Raw genomic sequence first — 14,172 nt, forward strand, 5'->3', positions numbered from 1 at the left:
GGCGGCCGTCCCATTTGGCTCACGCCCTGAAAAGCTGAGCAAGTTTTTTTTTTTTTGTCCACAGGTGGAGAGAAGGCTGCACCGTTCCCAGCGGCACTGCAAGGCCAGGTCGATGCGTGGAGTGAACGGAGCAAGCCCCTTTTTCAGCTCCCGGTTCTAAAAATCCGTTTAATAAGTTGTCCCCGTGTAGAGGACATATCAGATATTAAACTGATAAGAACAGATACTACACTTGATCTTAGCCAAAAGGCCGAGAAGCGATGACCCCCACTCTTTGCTGCCTGAGCCAACCTCCTCTGACACTTCTCAAGTGTCGCGGTGCAGTATTGTTAACTGGACGTAACACTGGCCGCTGCTGAGCACCCACCCACGGCCGTGCTCTCTTTGCACAGGCCGACCTCTCCACGGACACAGCTGCTTTGACGTTTGACAAACTCACAGGGCTCTGCCAGAAGGCAAAGCCTGCCAAAAATGGAATTTACCTCATTGGTATTCCTCTCCACGGAAGTCTTTAGTAAAAGGCGAAAGACTTGTGCGTGATGAAGAGAAACCAGAGTAAGGACGCTCCTGCCTTCGTGTGGGGCCGAAGTCCCTCGTCGCACCACTCACCACCTTCGCGGAAGCCCCTTCTCGGCTTGCGAGGCGTTCCAATTCCCAGGCAGCTCCCATTTCCCTGAGGCCGCCCCGGCCCTTTGGCCAAGCCAATCAGATTGCGGACAGACTAAGATCCTGCTTTTTCCAGGCGGGCTAGCAAACGCTCAGCTGCTTGCAGATCTTGAGCGAGGAGCGAGAAAAGGAGACGGGCAACGCGGGGAGCGGTAAACGGGCCCTGTGGCGGGATGGAAACGTTGCCCCCTATGCCTGCAGGGGGAAATGCAGAACGCGCACGGGGGCCCTGTTGTTGCTACACCTTGCTGTGGCGCGCTGCACTTTTCGGCCAGTTGTCATGGCTGACAAAGCGTAATTGCAAGAAGACAAAAACCAAAGGAGCCTACCGAGAAGCCGCCACTAAGTCGGCAGGGGTACTTAGCGTGACCCCCGGCGGCCGTCCCATTTGGCTCACGCCCTGAAAAGCTGAGCAAGTTTTTTTTTTCTTCCACAGGTGGAGAGAAGGCTGCACCGTTCCCAGCGGCACTGCAAGGCCAGGTCGATGCGTGGAGTGAACGGAGCAAGCCCCTTTTTCAGCTCCCGGTTCTAAAAATCCGTTTAATAAGTTGTCCCCGTGTAGAGGACATATCAGATATTAAACTGATAAGAACAGATACTACACTTGATCTTAGCCAAAAGGCCGAGAAGCGATGACCCCCACTCTTTGCTGCCTGAGCCAACCTCCTCTGACACTTCTCAAGTGTCGCGGTGCAGTATTGTTAACTGGACGTAACACTGGCCGCTGCTGAGCACCCACCCACGGCCGTGCTCTCTTTGCACAGGCCGACCTCTCCACGGACACAGCTGCTTTGACGTTTGACAAACTCACAGGGCTCTGCCAGAAGGCAAAGCCTGCCAAAAATGGAATTTAACTCATTGGTATTCCTCTCCACGGAAGTGTTTAGTAAAAGGCGAAAGACTTGTGCGTGATGAAGAGAAACCAGAGTAAGGACGCTCCTGCCTTCGTGTGGGGCCGAAGTCCCTCGTCGCACCACTCACCACCTTCGCGGAACCCCCTTCTCGGCTTGCGAGGCGTTCCAATTCCCAGGCAGCTCCCATTTCCCTGAGGCCGCCCCGGCCCTTTGGCCAAGCCAATCAGATTGCGGACAGACTAAGATCCTGCCTTTTCCAGGCGGGCTAGCAAACGCTCAGCTGCTTGCAGATCTTGAGCGAGGAGCGAGAAAAGGAGACGGGCAACGCGGGGAGCAGTAAACGGGCCCTGTGGCGGGATGGAAACGTTGCCCCCTATGCCTGCAGGGGGAAATGCAGAACGCGCACGGGGGCCCTGTTGTTGCTACACCTTGCTGTGGCGCGCTGCACTTTTCGGCCAGTTGTCATGGCTGACAAAGCGTAATTGCAAGAAGACAAAAACCAAAGGAGCCTACCGAGAAGCCGCCACTAAGTCGGCAGGGGTACTTAGCGTGACCCCCGGCGGCCGTCCCATTTGGCTCACGCCCTGAAAAGCTGAGCAAGTTTTTTTTTTTTGTCCACAGGTGGAGAGAAGGCTGCACCGTTCCCAGCGGCACTGCAAGGCCAGGTCGATGCGTGGAGTGAACGGAGCAAGCCCCTTTTTCAGCTCCCGGTTCTAAAAATCCGTTTAATAAGTTGTCCCCGTGTAGAGGACATATCAGATATTAACCTGATAAGAACAGATACTACACTTGATCTTAGCCAAAAGGCCGAGAAGCGATGACCCCCACTCTTTGCTGCCTGAGCCAACCTCCTCTGACACTTCTCAAGTGTCGCGGTGCAGTATTGTTAACTGGACGTAACACTGGCCGCTGCTGAGCACCCACCCACGGCCGTGCTCTCTTTGCACAGGCCGACCTCTCCACGGACACAGCTGCTTTGACGTTTGACAAACTCACAGGGCTCTGCCAGAAGGCAAAGCCTGCCAAAAATGGAATTTACCTCATTGGTATTCCTCTCCACGGAAGTCTTTAGTAAAAGGCAAAAGACTTGTGCGTGATGAAGAGAAACCAGAGTAAGGACGCTCCTGCCTTCGTGTGGGGCCGAAGTCCCTCGTCGCACCACTCACCACCTTCGCGGAACCCCCTTCTCGGCTTGCGAGGCGTTCCAAATCCCAGGCAGCTCCCATTTCACTGAGGCCGCCCCGGCCCTTTGGCCAAGCCAATCAGATTGCGGACAGACTAAGATCCTGCCTTTTCCAGGCGGGCTAGCAAACGCTCAGCTGCTTGCAGATCTTGAGCGAGGAGCGAGAAAAGGAGACGGGCAACGCGGGGAGCGGTAAACGGGCCCTGTGGCGGGATGGAAACGTTGCCCCCTATGCCTGCAGGGGGAAATGCAGAACGCGCACGGGGGCCCTGATTTTGCTACACCTTGCTGTGGCGCGCTGCACTTTTCGGCCAGTTGTCATGGCTAACAAAGCGTAATTGCAAGAAGACAAAAACCAAAGGAGCCTACCGAGAAGCCGCCACTAAGTCGGCAGGGGTACTTAGCGTGACCCCCGGCGGCCGTCCCATTTGGCTCACGCCCTGAAAAGCTGAGCAAGTTTTTTTTTTTTGTCCACAGATGGAGAGAAGGCTTCACCGTTCCCAGCGGCACTGCAAGGCCAGGTCGATGCGTGGAGTGAACGGAGCAAGCCCCTTTTTCACCTCCCGGTTCTAAAAATCCGTTTAATAAGTTGTCCCCGTGTAGAGGACATATCAGATATTAAACTGATAAGAACAGATACTACACTTGATCTTAGCCAAAAGGCCGAGAAGCGATGACCCCCACTCTTTGCTGCCTGAGCCAACCTCCTCTGACACTTCTCAAGTGTCGCGGTGCAGTATTGTTAACTGGACGTAACACTGGCCGCTGCTGAGCACCCACCCACGGCCGTGCTCTCTTTGCACAGGCCGACCTCTCCACGGACACAGCTGCTTTGACGTTTGACAAACTCACAGGGCTCTGCCAGAAGGCAAAGCCTGCCAAAAATGGAATTTAACTCATTGGTATTCCTCTCCACGGAAGTGTTTAGTAAAAGGCGAAAGACTTGTGCGTGATGAAGAGAAACCAGAGTAAGGACGCTCCTGCCTTCGTGTGGGGAAGAAGTCCCTCGTCGCACCACTCACCACCTTCGCGGAACCCCCTTCTCGGCTTGCGAGGCGTTCCAATTCCCAGGCAGCTCCCATTTCCCTGAGGCCGCCCCGGCCCTTTGGCCAAGCCAATCAGATTGCGGACAGACTAAGATCCTGCCTTTTCCAGGCGGGCTAGCAAACGCTCAGCTGCTTGCAGATCTTGAGCGAGGAGCGAGAAAAGGAGACGGGCAACGCGGGGAGCGGTAAACGGGCCCTGTGGCGGGATGGAAACGTTGCCCCCTATGCCTGCAGGGGGAAATGCAGAACGCGCACGGGGGCCCTGTTGTTGCTACACCTTGCTGTGGCGCGCTGCACTTTTCGGCCAGTTGTCATGGCTGACAAAGCGTAATTGCAAGAAGACAAAAACCAAAGGAGCCTACCGAGAAGCCGCCACTAAGTCGGCAGGGGTACTTAGCGTGACCCCCGGCGGCCGTCCCATTTGGCTCACGCCCTGAAAAGCTGAGCAAGTTTTTTTTTTTGTCCACAGGTGGAGAGAAGGCTGCACCGTTCCCAGCGGCACTGCAAGGCCAGGTCGATGCGTGGAGTGAACGGAGCAAGCCCCTTTTTCACCTCCCGGTTCTAAAAATCCGTTTAATAAGTTGTCCCCGTGTAGAGGACATATCAGATATTAAACTGATAAGAACAGATACTACACTTGATCTTAGCCAAAAGGCCGAGAAGCGATGGCCCCCACTCTTTGCTGCCTGAGCCAACCTCCTCTGACACTTCTCAAGTGTCGCGGTGCAGTATTGTTAACTAGACGTAACACTGGCCGCTGCTGAGCACCCACCCATGGCCGTGCTCTCTTTGCACAGGCCGACCTCTCCACGGACACAGCTGCTTTGACGTTTGACAAACTCACAGGGCTCTGCCAGAAGGCAAAGCCTGCCAAAAATGGAATTTAACTCATTGGTATTCCTCTCCACGGAAGTCTTTAGTAAAAGGCGAAAGACTTGTGCGTGATGAAGAGAAACCAGAGTAAGGACGCTCCTGCCTTCGTGTGGGGCCGAAGTCCCTCGTCGCACCACTCACCACCTTCGCGGAACCCCCTTCTCGGCTTGCGAGGCGTTCCAATTCCCAGGCAGCTCCCATTTCCCTGAGGTCGCCCCGGCCCTTTGGCCAAGCCAATCAGATTGCGGACAGACTAAGATCCCGCCTTTTCCAGGCGGGCTAGCAAACGCTCAGCTGCTTGCAGATCTTGAGGCTGACAAAGCGTAATTGCAAGAAGACAAAAACCAAAGGAGCCTACCGAGAAGCCGCCACTAAGTCCGCAGGGGTACTTAGCGTGACCCCCGGCGGCTGTCCCATTTGGCTCACGCCCTGAAAAGCTGAGCAAGTTTTTTTTTTTTGTCCACAGGTGGAGAGAAGGCTGCACCGTTCCCAGCGGCACTGCAAGGCCAGGTCGATGCGTGGAGTGAACGGAGCAAGCCCCTTTTTCAGCTCCCGGTTCTAAAAATCCGTTTAATAAGTTGTCCCCGTGTAGAGGACATATCAGATATTAAACTGATAAGAACAGATACTACACTTGATCTTAGCCAAAAGGCCAAGAAGCGATGACCCCCACTCTTTGCTGCCTGAGCCAACCTCCTCTGACACTTCTCAAGTGTCGCGGTGCAGTATTGTTAACTGGACGTAACACTGGCCGCTGCTGAGCACCCACCCACGGCCGTGCTCTCTTTTCACAGGCCGACCTCTCCACGGACACAGCTGCTTTGACGTTTGACAAACTCACAGGGCTCTGCCAGAAGGCAAAGCCTGCCAAAAATGGAATTTACCTCATTGGTATTCCTCTCCACGGAAGTCTTTAGTAAAAGGCAAAAGACTTGTGCGTGATGAAGAGAAACCAGAGTAAGGACGCTCCTGCCTTCGTGTGGGGCCGAAGTCCCTCGTCGCACCACTCACCACCTTCGCGGAACCCCCTTCTCGGCTTGCGAGGCGTTCCAATTCCCAGGCAGCTCCCATTTCCCTGAGGCCGCCCCGGCCCTTTGGCCAAGCCAATCAGATTGCGGACAGACTAAGATCCTGCCTTTTCCAGGCGGGCTAGCAAACGCTCAGCTGCTTGCAGATCTTGAGCGAGGAGCGAGAAAAGGAGACGGGCAACGCGGGGAGCGGTAAACGGGCCCTGTGGCGGGATGGAAACGTTGCCCCCTATGCCTGCAGGGGGAAATGCAGAACGCGCACGGGGGCCCTGTTGTTGCTACACCTTGCTGTGGCGCGCTGCACTTTTCGGCCAGTTGTCATGGCTGACAAAGCGTAATTGCAAGAAGACAAAAACCAAAGGAGCCTACCGAGAAGCCGCCACTAAGTCGGCAGGGGTACTTAGCGTGACCCCCGGCGGCCGTCCCATTTGGCTCACGCCCTGAAAAGCTGAGCAAGTTTTTTTTTTTGTCCACAGGTGGAGAGAAGGCTGCACCGTTCCCAGCGGCACTGCAAGGCCAGGTCGATGCGTGGAGTGAACGGAGCAAGCCCCTTTTTCACCTCCCGGTTCTAAAAATCCGTTTAATAAGTTGTCCCCGTGTAGAGGACATATCAGATATTAAACTGATAAGAACAGATACTACACTTGATCTTAGCCAAAAGGCCGAGAAGCGATGGCCCCCACTCTTTGCTGCCTGAGCCAACCTCCTCTGACACTTCTCAAGTGTCGCGGTGCAGTATTGTTAACTGGACGTAACACTGGCCGCTGCTGAGCACCCACCCACGGCCGTGCTCTCTTTGCACAGGCCGACCTCTCCACGGACACAGCTGCTTTGACGTTTGACAAACTCACAGGGCTCTGCCAGAAGGCAAAGCCTGCCAAAAATGGAATTTAACTCATTGGTATTCCTCTCCACGGAACTCTTTAGTAAAAGGCGAAAGACTTGTGCGTGATGAAGAGAAACCAGAGTAAGGACGCTCCTGCCTTCGTGTGGGGCCGAAGTCCCTCGTCGCACCACTCACCACCTTCGCGGAACCCCCTTCTCGGCTTGCGAGGCGTTCCAATTCCCAGGCAGCTCCCATTTCCCTGAGGTCGCCCCGGCCCTTTGGCCAAGCCAATCAGATTGCGGACAGACTAAGATCCTGCCTTTTCCAGGCGGGCTAGCAAACGCTCAGCTGCTTGCAGATCTTGAGGCTGACAAAGCGTAATTGCAAGAAGACAAAAACCAAAGGAGCCTACCGAGAAGCCGCCACTAAGTCCGCAGGGGTACTTAGCGTGACCCCCGGCGGCCGTCCCATTTGGCTCACGCCCTGAAAAGCTGAGCAAGTTTTTTTTTTTTGTCCACAGGTGGAGAGAAGGCTGCACCGTTCCCAGCGGCACTGCAAGGCCAGGTCGATGCGTGGAGTGAACGGAGCAAGCCCCTTTTTCACCTCCCGGTTCTAAAAATCCGTTTAATAAGTTGTCCCCGTGTAGAGGACATATCAGATATTAAACTGATAAGAACAGATACTACACTTGATCTTAGCCAAAAGGCCGAGAAGCGATGACCCCCACTCTTTGCTGCCTGAGCCAACCTCCTCTGACACTTCTCAAGTGTCGCGGTGCAGTATTGTTAACTGGACGTAACACTGGCCGCTGCTGAGCACCCACCCACGGCCGTGCTCTCTTTGCACAGGCCGACCTCTCCACGGACACAGCTGCTTTGACGTTTGACAAACTCACAGGGCTCTGCCAGAAGGCAAAGCCTGCCAAAAATGGAATTTACCTCATTGGTATTCCTCTCCACGGAAGTCTTTAGTAAAAGGCAAAAGACTTGTGCGTGATGAAGAGAAACCAGAGTAAGGACGCTCCTGCCTTCGTGTGGGGCCGAAGTCCCTCGTCGCACCACTCACCACCTTCGCGGAACCCCCTTCTCGGCTTGCGAGGCGTTCCAATTCCCAGGCAGCTCCCATTTCCCTGAGGCCGCCCCGGCCCTTTGGCCAAGCCAATCAGATTGCGGACAGACTAAGATCCTGCCTTTTCCAGGCGGGCTAGCAAACGCTCAGCTGCTTGCAGATCTTGAGCGAGGAGCGAGAAAAGGAGACGGGCAACGCGGGGAGCGGTAAACGGGCCCTGTGGCGGGATGGAAACGTTGCCCCCTATGCCTGCAGGGGGAAATGCAGAACGCGCACGGGGGCCCTGTTGTTGCTACACTTTGCTGTGGCGCGCTGCACTTTTCGGCCAGTTGTCATGGCTGACAAAGCGTAATTGCAAGAAGACAAAAACCAAAGGAGCCTACCGAGAAGCCGCCACTAAGTCCGCAGGGGTACTTAGCGTGACCCCCGGCGGCCGTCCCATTTGGCTCACGCCCTGAAAAGCTGAGCAAGTTTTTTTTTTTTTGTCCACAGGTGGAGAGAAGGCTGCACCGTTCCCAGCGGCACTGCAAGGCCACGTCGATGCGTGGAGTGAACGGAGCAAGCCCCTTTTTCAGCTCCCGGTTCTAAAAATCCGTTTAATAAGTTGTCCCCGTGTAGAGGACATATCAGATATTAAACTGATAAGAACAGATACTACACTTGATCTTAGCCAAAAGGCCGAGAAGCGATGACCCCCACTCTTTGCTGCCTGAGCCAACCTCCTCTGACACTTCTCAAGTGTCGCGGTGCAGTATTGTTAACTGGACGTAACACTGGCCGCTGCTGAGCACCCACCCACGGCCGTGCTCTCTTTGCACAGGCCGACCTCTCCACGGACACAGCTGCTTTGACGTTTGACAAACTCACAGGGCTCTGCCAGAAGGCAAAGCCTGCCAAAAATGGAATTTACCTCATCTGTATTCCTCTCCACGGAAGTCTTTAGTAAAAGGCGAAAGACTTGTGCGTGATGAAGAGAAACCAGAGTAAGGACGCTCCTGCCTTCGTGTGGGGTCGAAGTCCCTCGTCGCACCACTCACCACCTTCGCGGAACCCCCTTCTCGGCTTGCGAGGCGTTCCAATTCCCAGGCAGCTCCCATTTCCCTGAGGCCGCCCCGGCCCTTTGGCCAAGCCAATCAGATTGCGGACAGACTAAGATCCTGCCTTTTCCAGGCGGGCTAGCAAACGCTCAGCTGCTTGCAGATCTTGAGCGAGGAGCGAGAAAAGGAGACGGGCAACGCGGGGAGCGGTAAACGGGCCCTGTGGCGGGATGGAAACGTTGCCCCCTATGCCTGCAGGGGGAAATGCAGAACGCGCACGGGGGCCCTGTTGTTGCTACACCTTGCTGTGGCGCGCTGCACTTTTCGGCCAGTTGTCATGGCTGACAAAGCGTAATTGCAAGAAGACAAAAACCAAAGGAGCCTACCGAGAAGCCGCCACTAAGTCGGCAGGGGTACTTAGCGTGACCCCCGGCGGCCGTCCCATTTGGCTCACGCCCTGAAAAGCTGAGCAAGTTTTTTTTTTTGTCCACAGGTGGAGAGAAGGCTGCACCGTTCCCAGCGGCACTGCAAGGCCAGGTCGATGCGTGGAGTGAACGGAGCAAGCCCCTTTTTCAGCTCCCGGTTCTAAAAATCCGTTTAATAAGTTGTCCCCGTGTAGAGGACATATCAGATATTAAACTGATAAGAACAGATACTACACTTGATCTTAGCCAAAAGGCCGAGAAGCGATGACCCCCACTCTTTGCTGCCTGAGCCAACCTCCTCTGACACTTCTCAAGTGTCGCGGTGCAGTATTGTTAACTGGACGTAACACTGGCCGCTGCTGAGCACCCACCCACGGCCGTGCTCTCTTTGCACAGGCCGACCTCTCCACGGACACAGCTGCTTTGACGTTTGACAAACTCACAGGGCTCTGCCAGAAGGCAAAGCCTGCCAAAAATGGAATTTACCTCATTGGTATTCTTCTCCACGGAAGTGTTTAGTAAAAGGCGAAAGACTTGTGCGTGATGAAGAGAAACCAGAGTAAGGACGCTCCTGCCTTCGTGTGGGGCCGAAGTCCCTCGTCGCACCACTCACCACCTTCGCGGAACCCCCTTCTCGGCTTGCGAGGCGTTCCAATTCCCAGGCAGCTCCCATTTCCCTGAGGTCGCCCCGGCCCTTTGGCCAAGCCAATCAGATTGCGGACAGACTAAGATCCTGCCTTTTCCAGGCGGGCTAGCAAACGCTCAGCTGCTTGCAGATCTTGAGCGAGGAGCGAGAAAAGGAGACGGGCAACGCGGGGAGCGGTAAACGGGCCCTGTGGCGGGATGGAAACGTTGCCCCCTATGCCTGCAGGGGGAAATGCAGAACGCGCACGGGGGCCCTGTTGTTGCTACACCTTGCTGTGGCGCGCTGCACTTTTCGGCCAGTTGTCATGGCTGACAAAGCGTAATTGCAAGAAGACAAAAACCAAAGGAGCCTACCGAGAAGCCGCCACTAAGTCGGCAGGGGTACTTAGCGTGACCCCCGGCGGCCGTCCCATTTGGCTCACGCCCTGAAAAGCTGAGCAAGTTTTTTTTTTTGTCCACAGGTGGAGAGAAGGCTGCACCGTTCCCAGCGGCACTGCAAGGCCAGGTCGATGCGTGGAGTGAACGGAGCAAGCCCCTTTTTCAGCTCCCGGTTCAAAAAATCCGTTTAATAAGTTGTCCCCGTGTAGAGGACATATCAGATATTAAACTTATAAGAACAGATACTACACTTGATCTTAGCCAAAAGGCCGAGAAGCGATGACCCCCACTCTTTGCTGCCTGAGCCAACCTCCTCTGACACTTCTCAAGTGTCGCGGTGCAGTATTGTTAACTGGACGTAACACTGGCCGCTGCTGAGCACCCACCCACGGCCGTGCTCTCTTTGCACAGGCCGACCTCTCCACGGACACAGCTGCTTTGACGTTTGACAAACTCACAGGGCTCTGCCAGAAGGCAAAGCCTGCCAAAAATGGAATTTAACTCATTGGTATTCCTCTCCACGGAAGTCTTTAGTAAAAGGCGAAAGACTTGTGCGTGATGAAGAGAAACCAGAGTAAGGACGCTCCTGCCTTCGTGTGGGGCCGAAGTCCCTCGTCGCACCACTCACCACCTTCGCGGAACCCCCTTCTCGGCTTGCGAGGCGTTCCAATTCCCAGGCAGTGGAGAGGTCGGCCTGTGCAAAGAGAGCACGGCCGTGGGTGGGTGCTCAGCAGCGGCCAGTGTTACATCAAAGCCTGCCAAAAATGGAATTTAACTCATTGGTATTCCTCTCCACGGAAGTGTTTAGTAAAAGGCGAAAGACTTGTGCGTGATGAAGAGAAACCAGAGTAAGGACGCTCCTGCCTTCGTGTGGGGCCGAAGTCCCTCGTCGCACCACTCACCACCTTCGTGGAACCCCCTTCTCGGCTTGCGAGGCGTTCCAATTCCCAGGCAGCTCCCATTTCCCTGAGGCCGCCCCGGCCCTTTGGCCAAGCCAATCAGATTGCGGACAGACTAAGATCCTGCCTTTTCCAGGCGGGCTAGCAAACGCTCAGCTGCTTGCAGATCTTGAGCGAGAAAAGGAGACGGGCAACGCGGGGAGCGGTAAACGGGCCCTGTGGCGGGATGGAAACGTTGCCCCCTATGCCTGCAGGGGGAAATGCAGAACGCGCACGGGGGCCCTGTTGTTGCTACACCTTGCTGTGGCGCGCTGCACTTTTCGGCCAGTTGTCATGGCTGACAAAGCGTAATTGCAAGAAGACAAAAACCAAAGGAGCCTACCGAGAAGCCGCCACTAAGTCGGCAGGGGTACTTAGCGTGACCCCCGGCGGCCGTCCCATTTGGCTCACGCCCTGAAAAGCTGAGCAAGTTTTTTTTTTTTTGTCCACAGGTGGAGAGAAGGCTGCACCGTTCCCAGCGGCACTGCAAGGCCAGGTCGATGCGTGGAGTGAACGGAGCAAGCCCCTTTTTCAGCTCCCGGTTCTAAAAATCCGTTTAATAAGTTGTCCCCGTGTAGAGGACATATCAGATATTAAACTGATAAGAACAGATACTACACTTGATCTTAGCCAAAAGGCCGAGAAGCGATGACCCCCACTCTTTGCTGCCTGAGCCAACCTCCTCTGACACTTCTCAAGTGTCGCGGTGCAGTATTGTTAACTGGACGTAACACTGGCCGCTGCTGAGCACCCACCCACGGCCGTGCTCTCTTTGCACAGGCCGACCTCTCCACGGACACAGCTGCTTTGACGTTTGACAAACTCACAGGGCTCTGCCAGAAGGCAAAGCCTGCCAAAAATGGAATTTAACTCATTGGTATTCCTCTCCACGGAAGTGTTTAGTAAAAGGCGAAAGACTTGTGCGTGATGAAGAGAAACCAGAGTAAGGACGCTCCTGCCTTCGTGTGGGGCCGAAGTCCCTCGTCGCACCACTCACCACCTTCGCGGAACCCCCTTCTCGGCTTGCGAGGCGTTCCAATTCCCAGGCAGCTCCCATTTCCCTGAGGCCGCCCCGGCCCTTTGGCCAAGCCAATCAGATTGCGGACAGACTAAGATCCTGCCTTTTCCAGGCGGGCTAGCAAACGCTCAGCTGCTTGCAGATCTTGAGCGAGGAGCGAGAAAAGGAGACGGGCAACGCGGGGAGCGGTAAACGGGCCCTGTGGCGGGATGGAAACGTTGCCCCCTATGCCTGCAGGGGGAAATGCAGAACGCGCACGGGGGCCCTGTTGTTGCTACACCTTGCTGTGGCGCGCTGCACTTTTCGGCCAGTTGTCATGGCTGACAAAGCGTAATTGCAAGAAGACAAAAACCAAAGGAGCCTACCGAGAAGCCGCCACTAAGTCGGCAGGGGTACTTAGCGTGACCCCCGGCGGCCGTCCCATTTGGCTCACGCCCTGAAAAGCTGAGCAAGTTTTTTTTTTTTTGTCCACAGGTGGAGAGAAGGCTGCACCGTTCCCAGCGGCACTGCAAGGCCAGGTCGATGCGTGGAGTGAAAGGAGCAAGCCCCTTTTTCAGCTCCCGGTTCTAAAAATCCGTTTAATAAGTTGTCCCCGTGTAGAGGACATATCAGATATTAAACTGATAAGAACAGATACTACACTTGATCTTAGCCAAAAGGCCGAGAAGCGATGACCCCCACTCTTTGCTGCCTGAGCCAACCTCCTCTGACACTTCTCAAGTGTCGCGGTGCAGTATTGTTAACTGGACGTAACACTGGCCGCTGCTGAGCACCCACCAACGGCCGTGCTCTCTTTGCACAGGCCGACCTCTCCACGGACATTGCTGCTTTGACGTTTGACAAACTCCCAGGGCTCTGCCAGAAGGCAAAGCCTGCCAAAAATGGAATTTAACTCATTGGTATTCCTCTCCACGGAAGTCTTTAGTAAAAGGCGAAAGACTTGTGCGTGATGAAGAGAAACCAGAGTAAGGACGCTCCTGCCTTCGTGTGGGGCCGAAGTCCCTCGTCGCACCACTCACCACCTTCGCGGAACCCCCTTCTCGGCTTGCGAGGCGTTCCAATTCCCAGGCAGCTCCCATTTCCCTGAGGCCGCCCCGGCACTTTGGCCAAGCCAATCAGATTGCGGACAGACTAAGATCCTGCCTTTTCCAGGCGGGCTAGCAAACGCTCAGCTGCTTGCAGATCTTGAGCGAGGAGCGAGAAAAGGAGACGGGCAACGCGGGGAGCGGTAAACGGGCCCTGTGGCGGGATGGAAACGTTGCCCCCTATGCCTGCAGGGGGAAATGCAGAACGCGCACGGGGGCCCTGTTGTTGCTACACCTTGCTGTGGCGCGCTGCACTTTTCGGCCAGTTGTCATGGCTGACAAAGCGTAATTGCAAGAAGACAAAAACCAAAAGAAGCCTACCGAGAAGCCGCCACTAAGTCGGCAGGGGTACTTAGCGTGACCCCCGGCGGCCGTCCCATTTGGCTCACGCCCTGAAAAGCTGAGCAAGTTTTTTTTTTTTGTCCACAGGTGGAGAGAAGGCTGCACCGTTCCCAGCGGCACTGCAAGGACAGGTCGATGCGTGGAGTGAACGGAGCAAGCCCCTTTTTCAGCTCCCGGTTCTAAAAATCCGTTTAATAGGTTGTCCCCGTGTAGAGGACATATCAGATATTAAACTGATAAGAACAGATACTACACTTGATCTTAGCCAAAAGGCCGAGAAGCAATAACCCCCACTCTTTGCTGCCTGAGCCAACCTCCTCTGACACTTCTCAAGTGTCGCGGTGCAGTATTGTTAACTGGACGTAACACTGGCCGCTGCTGAGCACCCACCCAGGGCCGTGCTCTCTTTGCACAGGCCGACCTCTCCACAGACACAGCTGCTTTGACGTTTGACAAAGTCACAGGGCTCTGCCAGAAGGCAAAGCCTGCCAAAAATGGAATTTAACTCATTGGTATTCCTCTCCACGGAAGTCTTTAGTAAAAGGCGAAAGACCTGTGCGTGATGAAGAGAAACCAGAGTAAGGACGCTCCTGCCTTCGTGTGGGGCCGAAGTCCCTCGTCGCACCACTCACCACCTTCGCGGAACCCCCTTCTCGGCTTGCGAGGCGTTCCAATTCCCAGGCAGCTCCCATTTCCCTGAGGCCGCCCCGGCCCTTTGGCCAAGCCAATCAGATTGCGGACAGACTAAGATCCTGCCTTT

At 55.1% G+C, this 14,172-nt stretch overlaps 29 non-coding genes across 29 annotated transcripts; all 29 read right to left on the minus strand.

The window, feature by feature from the left end:
• Positions 1-71: 71 nt before the first annotated feature.
• On the minus strand, positions 72-262 carry LOC137114208 (U2 spliceosomal RNA). The gene has a single exon (XR_010913317.1). It is a non-coding gene; the product is annotated as a U2 spliceosomal RNA (small nuclear RNA).
• Positions 263-443: 181 nt separating this feature from the next.
• LOC137113871 (U5 spliceosomal RNA) lies at positions 444-559 on the minus strand. Its single transcript, XR_010912991.1, has one exon. It is a non-coding gene; the product is annotated as a U5 spliceosomal RNA (small nuclear RNA).
• Positions 560-1,109: 550 nt separating this feature from the next.
• LOC137114210 (U2 spliceosomal RNA) lies at positions 1,110-1,300 on the minus strand. Its single transcript, XR_010913319.1, has one exon. It is a non-coding gene; the product is annotated as a U2 spliceosomal RNA (small nuclear RNA).
• A 181-nt stretch (positions 1,301-1,481) lies between these two features.
• On the minus strand, positions 1,482-1,597 carry LOC137113953 (U5 spliceosomal RNA). Its single transcript, XR_010913070.1, has one exon. It is a non-coding gene; the product is annotated as a U5 spliceosomal RNA (small nuclear RNA).
• A 551-nt stretch (positions 1,598-2,148) lies between these two features.
• LOC137114357 (U2 spliceosomal RNA) lies at positions 2,149-2,339 on the minus strand. Its single transcript, XR_010913461.1, has one exon. It is a non-coding gene; the product is annotated as a U2 spliceosomal RNA (small nuclear RNA).
• Positions 2,340-2,520: 181 nt separating this feature from the next.
• On the minus strand, positions 2,521-2,636 carry LOC137113874 (U5 spliceosomal RNA). Its single transcript, XR_010912994.1, has one exon. It is a non-coding gene; the product is annotated as a U5 spliceosomal RNA (small nuclear RNA).
• Positions 2,637-3,187: 551 nt separating this feature from the next.
• LOC137114373 (U2 spliceosomal RNA) lies at positions 3,188-3,378 on the minus strand. The gene has a single exon (XR_010913476.1). It is a non-coding gene; the product is annotated as a U2 spliceosomal RNA (small nuclear RNA).
• Positions 3,379-3,559: 181 nt separating this feature from the next.
• On the minus strand, positions 3,560-3,675 carry LOC137113954 (U5 spliceosomal RNA). Its single transcript, XR_010913071.1, has one exon. It is a non-coding gene; the product is annotated as a U5 spliceosomal RNA (small nuclear RNA).
• A 550-nt stretch (positions 3,676-4,225) lies between these two features.
• LOC137114149 (U2 spliceosomal RNA) lies at positions 4,226-4,416 on the minus strand. Its single transcript, XR_010913261.1, has one exon. It is a non-coding gene; the product is annotated as a U2 spliceosomal RNA (small nuclear RNA).
• Positions 4,417-4,597: 181 nt separating this feature from the next.
• Positions 4,598-4,713, minus strand: LOC137113749 (U5 spliceosomal RNA). The gene has a single exon (XR_010912870.1). It is a non-coding gene; the product is annotated as a U5 spliceosomal RNA (small nuclear RNA).
• A 382-nt stretch (positions 4,714-5,095) lies between these two features.
• Positions 5,096-5,286, minus strand: LOC137114228 (U2 spliceosomal RNA). Its single transcript, XR_010913336.1, has one exon. It is a non-coding gene; the product is annotated as a U2 spliceosomal RNA (small nuclear RNA).
• Positions 5,287-5,467: 181 nt separating this feature from the next.
• On the minus strand, positions 5,468-5,583 carry LOC137113876 (U5 spliceosomal RNA). Its single transcript, XR_010912996.1, has one exon. It is a non-coding gene; the product is annotated as a U5 spliceosomal RNA (small nuclear RNA).
• A 550-nt stretch (positions 5,584-6,133) lies between these two features.
• On the minus strand, positions 6,134-6,324 carry LOC137114162 (U2 spliceosomal RNA). The gene has a single exon (XR_010913273.1). It is a non-coding gene; the product is annotated as a U2 spliceosomal RNA (small nuclear RNA).
• A 181-nt stretch (positions 6,325-6,505) lies between these two features.
• On the minus strand, positions 6,506-6,621 carry LOC137113970 (U5 spliceosomal RNA). The gene has a single exon (XR_010913086.1). It is a non-coding gene; the product is annotated as a U5 spliceosomal RNA (small nuclear RNA).
• A 382-nt stretch (positions 6,622-7,003) lies between these two features.
• Positions 7,004-7,194, minus strand: LOC137114173 (U2 spliceosomal RNA). The gene has a single exon (XR_010913284.1). It is a non-coding gene; the product is annotated as a U2 spliceosomal RNA (small nuclear RNA).
• A 181-nt stretch (positions 7,195-7,375) lies between these two features.
• On the minus strand, positions 7,376-7,491 carry LOC137113877 (U5 spliceosomal RNA). Its single transcript, XR_010912997.1, has one exon. It is a non-coding gene; the product is annotated as a U5 spliceosomal RNA (small nuclear RNA).
• A 552-nt stretch (positions 7,492-8,043) lies between these two features.
• On the minus strand, positions 8,044-8,234 carry LOC137114382 (U2 spliceosomal RNA). The gene has a single exon (XR_010913484.1). It is a non-coding gene; the product is annotated as a U2 spliceosomal RNA (small nuclear RNA).
• Positions 8,235-8,415: 181 nt separating this feature from the next.
• LOC137113894 (U5 spliceosomal RNA) lies at positions 8,416-8,531 on the minus strand. The gene has a single exon (XR_010913013.1). It is a non-coding gene; the product is annotated as a U5 spliceosomal RNA (small nuclear RNA).
• A 550-nt stretch (positions 8,532-9,081) lies between these two features.
• On the minus strand, positions 9,082-9,272 carry LOC137114211 (U2 spliceosomal RNA). Its single transcript, XR_010913320.1, has one exon. It is a non-coding gene; the product is annotated as a U2 spliceosomal RNA (small nuclear RNA).
• Positions 9,273-9,453: 181 nt separating this feature from the next.
• On the minus strand, positions 9,454-9,569 carry LOC137113998 (U5 spliceosomal RNA). The gene has a single exon (XR_010913114.1). It is a non-coding gene; the product is annotated as a U5 spliceosomal RNA (small nuclear RNA).
• A 550-nt stretch (positions 9,570-10,119) lies between these two features.
• Positions 10,120-10,310, minus strand: LOC137113282 (U2 spliceosomal RNA). Its single transcript, XR_010912417.1, has one exon. It is a non-coding gene; the product is annotated as a U2 spliceosomal RNA (small nuclear RNA).
• Positions 10,311-10,491: 181 nt separating this feature from the next.
• On the minus strand, positions 10,492-10,607 carry LOC137113751 (U5 spliceosomal RNA). Its single transcript, XR_010912872.1, has one exon. It is a non-coding gene; the product is annotated as a U5 spliceosomal RNA (small nuclear RNA).
• A 160-nt stretch (positions 10,608-10,767) lies between these two features.
• LOC137113973 (U5 spliceosomal RNA) lies at positions 10,768-10,881 on the minus strand. The gene has a single exon (XR_010913089.1). It is a non-coding gene; the product is annotated as a U5 spliceosomal RNA (small nuclear RNA).
• A 545-nt stretch (positions 10,882-11,426) lies between these two features.
• Positions 11,427-11,617, minus strand: LOC137114212 (U2 spliceosomal RNA). The gene has a single exon (XR_010913321.1). It is a non-coding gene; the product is annotated as a U2 spliceosomal RNA (small nuclear RNA).
• Positions 11,618-11,798: 181 nt separating this feature from the next.
• On the minus strand, positions 11,799-11,914 carry LOC137113956 (U5 spliceosomal RNA). Its single transcript, XR_010913073.1, has one exon. It is a non-coding gene; the product is annotated as a U5 spliceosomal RNA (small nuclear RNA).
• Positions 11,915-12,466: 552 nt separating this feature from the next.
• LOC137114070 (U2 spliceosomal RNA) lies at positions 12,467-12,657 on the minus strand. Its single transcript, XR_010913184.1, has one exon. It is a non-coding gene; the product is annotated as a U2 spliceosomal RNA (small nuclear RNA).
• Positions 12,658-12,838: 181 nt separating this feature from the next.
• Positions 12,839-12,954, minus strand: LOC137113752 (U5 spliceosomal RNA). The gene has a single exon (XR_010912873.1). It is a non-coding gene; the product is annotated as a U5 spliceosomal RNA (small nuclear RNA).
• A 552-nt stretch (positions 12,955-13,506) lies between these two features.
• Positions 13,507-13,697, minus strand: LOC137113279 (U2 spliceosomal RNA). The gene has a single exon (XR_010912414.1). It is a non-coding gene; the product is annotated as a U2 spliceosomal RNA (small nuclear RNA).
• Positions 13,698-13,878: 181 nt separating this feature from the next.
• On the minus strand, positions 13,879-13,994 carry LOC137113830 (U5 spliceosomal RNA). The gene has a single exon (XR_010912951.1). It is a non-coding gene; the product is annotated as a U5 spliceosomal RNA (small nuclear RNA).
• Between the last annotated feature and the right edge of the window lie 178 nt (positions 13,995-14,172).

This window comes from Channa argus, unplaced genomic scaffold, assembly GCF_033026475.1.
Source record: "Channa argus isolate prfri unplaced genomic scaffold, Channa argus male v1.0 Contig016, whole genome shotgun sequence".
In the NCBI taxonomy this organism is placed as follows: domain Eukaryota; kingdom Metazoa; phylum Chordata; class Actinopteri; order Anabantiformes; family Channidae; genus Channa; species Channa argus.